Raw genomic sequence first — 7,989 nt, 5'->3', positions numbered from 1 at the left:
GAGGCAGGAGAATCGCTTGAACCCAGGAGGTGGAGGTTGCAGTGAGCAGAGATAGTGCCACTGCACTCCAGCCTGGGTGACAGAGGGAGACTCTGTCTCAAAAAAAAAAAAAACCTTCGTCTCGTATATGCTGATTAGGTCTCAAATTTGGATGTCTTACCTCTTACCCCAACATCTTTCTTGACAATCTTTCTTTTTAAATAAATGCTATAGAAATACTAAAATGTATTGTGAATAATATAACACCCACATACCACCATCCAATTTAAGAAATAAAGCATTACTAATCCAGTTTTGCTCCCTGCAAATGCATCCTCCTTCTCATTCTCTTTCCTTTCCCTTTATAAACACCCTGCAGCCCGGCACAGTGGCTGCACCTGCAGTCCCACTGTGGGAGGCTGAGACTGGTGGATCTCTTGAGCCCAGGAGTTTGTGGCCGTAGTGTGTTATGATTGCACCTGTGAAATAGCCACTGCATTCCAGCCTCAGCAACATAGCAAGACTCCATCTCTAAACAAAACCCTGAATTTGACATTTGTCATTCCCTTGTTTTTATATTTCTAAGCACATATATGTCTACATATGTAAAAAAAATACTTAATTTTTACTTTTTTATTGGGGTGAAATTCATAGAACACAAAATTAACCACTGTAAACATGAACAATTCAGTGGCATTTCAGAGAGGTGTGCAACCCACCACCTCTATCTAGTTCCAGATCATTTTCATCGCCCCAAAAGGACACCCCATGCCCATTAGTAGTCACTCACCATTTCTCCCTCCCTCTGTCCCCTGCAACCACAAATCTACTGTCTGTCTCTATAGATTTACCTATTCTGGGTATTTCACATAAATGGAGTCATACAATATGTGTGGCCTTTTGTGACTAGCCTCTTTGAGGTAGCAGACATAATGTTTTCAAGGTTCATCGATGTTATAGCAGTATGAGTACTCTGTTCCTTTTTTATGGCTGAATAATATCTCATCTTATTGAATGGATAGACCACATTTTGCCTACGCATTCATCCATACATGAACATTTGGGTTATGTGAATAGTGCTGCTATGCACATTCATGTATAGGTAGTTGTGAGTACATGATGTTGCTTTGGATTTCTCTAAACTTTATATCACACTGCAGCTTGCTTTGCTTGTTCAGTGTTAGGTTATTTCCATGTTGATATGCACAGCTCTAGTTAATTCATTTTCACTGCTCCAAAGCATCCCATTTTAAAAATTATTTTATTATTTTTTTGAGATAGGGTCTTGCTCTGTTGCCCAGGCTGGAGTGCAGGGGTGCAATCACAGCTTACCATAGCCTTGACCTCTGGGGCCCAAGCAATCCTCCTACTTTGGCCTCCATCTCTACAGGCATGTGCTACCACACCCAGCTAATTTTTGTATTTTTAGTCAAGACAGGGTTTCTTCCTGTTGTCCAGGCTGGTCTCGAACTCCTGGGCTTGAGCAACTCTCCTGCTTCAGCCTCCCAAAGTGCTGAGATTACAGGCATGAGCCACTGCGCCTGGTCCAAAGCATCCCATTGTATGAATCCAACAATTTATCCATTTATTGTTTGAGAATATATAGGTTATTTCTTGCTTTCTCTCTTATAAGCAATGCTGCAGAAGCATTCTTGTCCATAACTCCGGCACATGTACAAGAGTTTCTCTAGGGCACATAGGTAAGAGTTTCATTGCTGGGTCATGAGGAATGCTCTTCTTCAAATATACTTGCTATTGTCAAATATGAGCTGTCTTTCAGGAGCCTCCCAGTGGTCCTCAGCCCTGGCTATGCATTAGAATCAGCTGGGAACTTTTTTTTTTTTCCCCAAGATAGAGTCTTGCTCTGTGACCCAGGTTGGAGTTCAGTGGTGCAATCTCGGCTCACTGCAAACTTTGCCTCCCAGGTTCAAGCAATTCTCCTGCCTCAGCCTCCCGAGTAGCTGGGATTACAGGCACACACCACCACACCTGGCCAATTTTTGTATTTTTAGTAGAGATGGGGTTTCACCATGTTGGCCAGACTGGTCTCGAACTTCTGGCCTTGAGTGATCCACCCACGTCGGCCTCCCAAGGTGCTGGGATTACAGGCGTGAGCCACCGTGCCCATTCTCACCTGGAACTTTTTTTTTTTTTTTTTTGAGACGTAGTCTAGCTCTGTAACCAGGCTGGAGTGCAGTGGCACGATAGCGGCTTACTGCAACCCCCACCTCCTGGCTTCAAGCGATTCTCCTGCCTCAGCCTCCTGTGTAGCTGGCATGCGCCACCATGCCCAGCTAATTTTTGTATTTTTAGTAGAGATGGGGTTTCACCATGTTGGCTACGATGATCTTGACCTCCTGACCTTGTGATCCGCCCACCTCGGCCTCCCAAAGCGCTGGGATTACAGGCATGAGCCACTGAGCCTAGCCATGAACTTTAAATATATATATAGGTATCTGGATAACTCCCCAAACTCATGAAATCATGGTCTCCAGGGATGGGACTGGGGAGCTGCAATTTTGAAAGCTCCCTGAGTAGTTACACAGCCAATGTGGAGAACAGCTGGGGCTGAGTCTTGGCCCACTCTGTCTCAGCTTCCCAAGCTCAGTGCATAGAGGGAAGCCATCATCTTAGACTTGCTAATATCACTCAGCAGCAGGGCAGAGAGAAGGGACTAAATAAATAAACTCTGAATAGAGTAAACAAAGCATTTAAAACAAACCCTTTAGGCTGGACGTGATGGTGCATGCATGCAATCAATCACAGTAACTATCTCCTACAGTTGTGAGGATTAAAGGAGATGCTGCATGTACAACACTTGGCACGTATTAAGTTCCCAATAAAGAGTAGCTCCTGCAGCCTGGTGTGGTGGCTCACACCTGTAACCACAACATTTTGGGAGGCTGAGGTGGAAAATCACTTGAGGCCAGGAGTTCGAGACCGGCCTGGGCAACATAAAGAGACCCCTGGGTCTACAAAAAATAGTATAAATTAGCTGGGCGTGGTGGTACACACCGGTAGTTCCAGCTACTCAGGAGGCTGAGGTGGGAGGATCAACTTGAGCTCAGGAGTTAGAGGTTGTAGTGAGCTATGATTGCACCACTGCACTCCAGCCTGGGCAACAGAGCAAGGCCCTTTCTCTAGAATAAAAAAGAGAGAGAGAGAGTAGCTGCCATTTTCAATGTTATTGATAAAGCAGGTGGGTGTTTCTGAAAATGCACCAGACACAGCCTTAGACTGGAAGGTGCTGATGTGTTACTGAGCCTCCAGACAAAGCTGGTGAACCCACTGGAGTGGGATTTTATGACTGCAGAAACTGTCCTATCTATGAGGGTCCATGTTAGGCAATGTTAAAGAATGGAATTGGGGGCCGGGTGTGGTGGTTCACGCCTGTAATCCCTACACTTTGGAAGGCCAAGGCAGGCAGATCACGAGGCCAGGAGTTCGAGACCAGCACGGCCAACATGGTGAAACTCTGTCTCTACTAAAAATACAAAAATTAGCCGGGTGTGGTGGGATGTACCTGTAATCCCAGCTACTCAGAAGGCTGAGGCAGGAGAATCAGTTAAACCTGTGAGGCGGAGCGTGCAGTAAGCTGAGATTGCACCACTGTACTCCAACCTGGGTGACAGAGCAAGACTCCATCTCAAAAAAAAAAAAAAGAGATTGGGGACAGTAGCTTACCTACAGCAAATGCTCAGTATGTGCCAGATACTGGGCAAAGGAGTTTGCTGACATGTATCATTTTATCCTTACAATTCATGAAGTAGGCATGACTATTATGCTTTCCATTGTGCAGAGAGGGAAAACGAGTCACACGGAAACAAGTCATGCAGCAGAGCTAGGATTGGAACAGAAGTGGCCTGCAGAGCCTGCCTCCCAGCCCACTGTGCTATGCCTCCCATTGATGGTTTCCTGTGTCTGCCATTTAGCTTTGCTCTGGTGAGTGACAAGCTGTACCAGTGGAAAGAGCCTGCCATCAGTTCTGTGCACAGCAAGGTGAAAAGGATAGCAGAGGTGAAAGAGGAGATCATGGAGAACAGAGTGAAGAAGTTGGTGCATAGTGTCTTTAACACGGCAGATTACACCTTCCCTTTGCAGGCAAGCACCTGGTAGTGTTACCGGACCCCAACACCCAAAGGTAGCCATTGGGTCAGGTTTCTGTGGTCGCCAGAAATGCGTTACAGGAAAAGGGTCCCGATCCAGACCCCAAGAGAGGGTTCTTGGATCTAGCGCAAGAATGAATTTAGGGCAAGTCCGCAGTGCAAAGTGAAAGCAAGTTTATTAAGAAAGTAAAGGAATAAAAGAATGGCTACTCCATAGGCAGAGCAGCCCTGAGGGCTGTTGGTTGGACATTTTTATGGTTATTTCTTGATGATATGCTAAACAAGGGGTGGATTATTCATGCCTCCCCCTTTTAGACCATATAGTGTAACTTCCTGATGTTGCCATGACATTTGTAAACTGTCATGGCACTGATGGGAGTGTAGCAGTTTCTGTGGGTTATAGCCGGCTCCTTTACTGCAACCTGTTTTATCAGCAAGGTCTTTATGACCTGTATTTTGTGCTGACCTCCTGTCTCATCCTGTGACTGAGAATGCCTTAACCATCTGGGAATGCGGCCCAGTAGGTTTCAGCCTCATTTTACCCAGCTCCTATTTGAGATGGAGTTGCTCTGGTTCACACGCCTCTGACATTTGTATTGCACATCCATTGTGAGGTAGATGATACTAATCCCACTACAGATCAAGCCTTCAGGAGGTGAGGCAATGTGTGAGGTGGTAAAGCCTCCAGATTCAAAACTATGCTTGGGTCAGATTCCAGCTCTGCCACTTCGTGTGTGCAGTGTTGGGCCAAACACTTAGCTCAGTTCCCTCATGTATTCAGCAAACAGTTACTGAATATAATATGCTACTCTTCTAGTCTCTAGGACGGTGCAGGGAGCAAGAACAAAATCGCTGTGCTCATGGACTTCACATGCTATGGCGGAGCAGGTCCTCAGAAAATCATCAAATGTACATCAAATGTATAAGGTAAATGGTGATGAGTCTAAAGTGAATGGGGAGAATGGAAGAGAACGAAGGTAGGGAGAATGTACATTAAGGGAAAAGGAGTGTTGCAGTTTCAGAAAAGGATGTCTGGGCAAAGCCTCCCTGAGAAGGTGGCATTTGTACAACAGAAACACAGTATCTATTTTCCGGGCCTGTAATGAAGGTTTAATAAGAAAATGCATGGATTCTTAAAAAATCTTCAATAGGCCCCAAATGGACCTACAAGACCTCTACCTCAATGGATAAAGGAACGCTAACCATAGCAGAACGGTAATCGTGGCAGAACGTTGGCACAGACGGAAAGTTGATCGGTACGGAAAGTTTGTCCGAGGGAAACGTTAGTTATTGAGGAACGTTAATCCGGAACAAATCTTGGGCAGAAGCGGAACTTAGACCAGGACGCACAGTTACCATGGCAATGAGGCGCGCCCGAAGGGCGGTGGCAGCGACGCAGAGAGACCTGGGAGGAGACAGAGGCAGGGCTTGCGACGGAAGTGGCCTCTCTGCTTCTGCAGGGCAAGGGAAGATGCTCCGTCCGGCGTTACCGTGGCTGTGCTTTGGCCTCTGCTGCCTCCTCGTCGGGGATGCAGAGGCCCCGAGCCCAGTGGATCCGCTGGAGCGGAGCCGGCCGTACGCGGTGCTGCGCGGGCAGAACCTGGGTGAGCGGTCCTGGAGCTGGCGGGCGGCGGATAGTGCCCGAGCTTTCACCGCTCCGGGTGCTGGAGCCGGGCTTACGGAGCGGACAGGGGATAGAGTCGGGAGATGGGTGAGGGCGTGGGGTGCAGGTGAGGCCTGTCAGGGGGCCCCGAGACTCCCTCTCCAAAAGCCTGGGGCAGAAGGCCTGAGCTTTATCTCTCAACAAGTGCTCAGTATGTGCCAGAACTTTCGCCTCCCAGATTCAAGCAATTCTCCTGCCTCAGCCTGCTGAGTAGCTGGGATTATAAGCACACCCCACTACACTTGGCTAATTTTTGTGTTTTTAGTAGAGATGGGGTTTCACTGTGTTGGCCAGGCTGATGTCGAACTCTTGGCCTCGAGTGATCCACCCACCTCGGGTGGTGGGTCCAGTAGGCTCTCAATATGTACTAGTTGCCCATGAATGAACTGCAATCCGGAGACCTGAGTCTCAGTCTGGGTCCCCTCCTCGCTGGCTGTGTGGGCTCAGCCTCACAACAAGGCACATCATTTACCTCACCCCTCTTCTTTCCCAGAGGAGCCAGTATTTATTGCAAAAATGGTAACGGTTTTTGAACATTTCCTACATCCCATGTCTTGTGCTACGCACTTTGTATACGCGAATTCATTTGAGCCTCACAGTAATTTAATGAGAAATGGACGGTTTGCAGCCCTGTTTTTTTTTTTTCTTTTACCATACATAGAGTATCCTCTGTCACCCAGGCTGGAGTGCAGTGGTGCTAGACTAGAAATTATAAAAACTACTCCTTTGCCATAGATAGTTTGAGAAATGCTGTCCTAGACTGTTCTGTACAATAGGTATTTATTTTTTTTTGAGATGGAGTTTCACTCTTGTTGCCCAGGCTGGAGTGCAGTGGCGCGGTCTCGGCTCACTGCAACCTCCGCCTCCTGGGTTCAAGCAATTCTCCTGCCTCCGCCTCTCAGGTAGCTGGGACCACAGGTGTGTGCCACCACGCCCAGGTAATTTTTGTATTTTTAATAGCGATGGGGTTTCACCATGTTGGCCAGGATGGTCTTGATCTCTTGACCTCATGAATTGCCCACTTCGACCTCCCAAAGTGCTGGGATTACAGGCGTGAGCCACCACGCCAGGCCTAAAACATTCTTTTAAGGTTCTGCCTGGGCCTGCCATTCAGGCATCTGTTACTGCATGCAAAGTGTAGGGAGAAGTGAAAAGATGGAGAGTGGGAGAATTGATCAGGACCCAAATGCATAGCCACTGTGTACCTAACAACTCATGGTTTTAAGCTCCTTTTTAAATTTTACTTTTATTATTATTATTATTTTTGATATGGAGTCTCACTCTGTCGCTCAATCTAGAGTGCAGTGGCGTGATCTTGGCTCACTGCAACCTCCACCTCCTAGGTTCAAGTGATTTCTTGCCTCAGTCTCCCAAGTAGCTGGGATTATAGGCACCCACCACTGTGCCCGGCTAATGTTTGTAATTTTAGTACAGACAGGGTTTCTCCATGTTGGCCAGGCTTGTCTCGAAGTCTTGATCTCAAGTGATCTGCCCATCTCGGCCTCCAAAAGTGCTGGCATTACAGGTGTGAGCTACTGCGCCTGGCCTTTTTTATTTTTTAAAGGTAGATTTCCATCCCCCAATTCCAATCTTCTGCATTCCTGTTTTGGGAGTTTAATTTTTTTTTTTTTTTTTTTTGGGTGGAATTTTGCTTTGTCGCCAGGCTGGAGTGCAATGGTGCGAACTGGGCTCGCTGCAACCTCTGCCTCCAGGGTTCAAGCGATTCTCCTGCCTCAGCCTCCCCAGTAGCTGGGATTACAGGCGCCCGCCACAATGCCCAGCTAATTTTTGTATATTTAGTAGAGACGGGGTTTCACCATGTTAGCCAGAGTGGTCTCGATCTCCTGATCTCGTGATCCGCCCGCCTTGGCCTCTCAAAGTGCTGGGATTACAGGCTTGAGCTGCCGCACACGGCCGGGAGTTTTAAATATTTTTTAGAGTGCTTCCAAAATGCGAGATGCAAGAAAATGGTTTATTTAAATGGAATAAGACAAGTTTAAGTCCAATTGTAGTCCAAACCACAGAAACTCAGAATTCAGGACTTTTGGAAATTAGGGCAGGTGTTCAGTTAACAAGGGTTATTTTAAGACGTGACATTTAGTTCACGTAGGTTGTAGATTTTGTTTGACAAAGATCTTAAAATTACTTCTGGCCTTTGAAGTTATGACATACTGTCTTTGACACCTTCTCCTTCCTTCTTCCCCCTCACTCATCAAAAAAAGATGAGTTTTCTTTTCTTTC

At 46.9% G+C, this 7,989-nt stretch overlaps 1 protein-coding gene across 4 annotated transcripts in view; it reads left to right on the top strand.

Annotated features, from left to right (window-relative positions):
- The window catches only part of LOC105507666 (chromosome unknown open reading frame, human C12orf76), a 40,751-nt gene that overhangs the window by 14,134 nt on the left and 18,628 nt on the right, over nucleotides 1-7,989 (top strand). Inside the window, exon 3 of one of the 4 annotated variants that reach the window (XR_001001136.1) lies at nucleotides 682-685. The exons of 1 other annotated variant lie outside the window; for it this stretch is intronic. The gene's annotated coding sequence lies outside the window, so the exon portion shown is untranslated. Of the gene's footprint in view, nucleotides 1-681; nucleotides 686-5,477; nucleotides 5,690-7,989 lie in introns of those variants that run through there. 2 more of the 4 variants (XR_001001133.1, XR_001001134.1) reach the window with 2 other exon arrangements.

This window comes from Colobus angolensis, unplaced genomic scaffold, assembly GCF_000951035.1.
Source record: "Colobus angolensis palliatus isolate OR3802 unplaced genomic scaffold, Cang.pa_1.0 Scaffold10, whole genome shotgun sequence".
NCBI classification, from domain to species: domain Eukaryota; kingdom Metazoa; phylum Chordata; class Mammalia; order Primates; family Cercopithecidae; genus Colobus; species Colobus angolensis.
The sequence above is the reverse complement of the archived record's forward strand: the minus strand, read 5'-3'. Positions and strand labels throughout refer to the sequence as shown.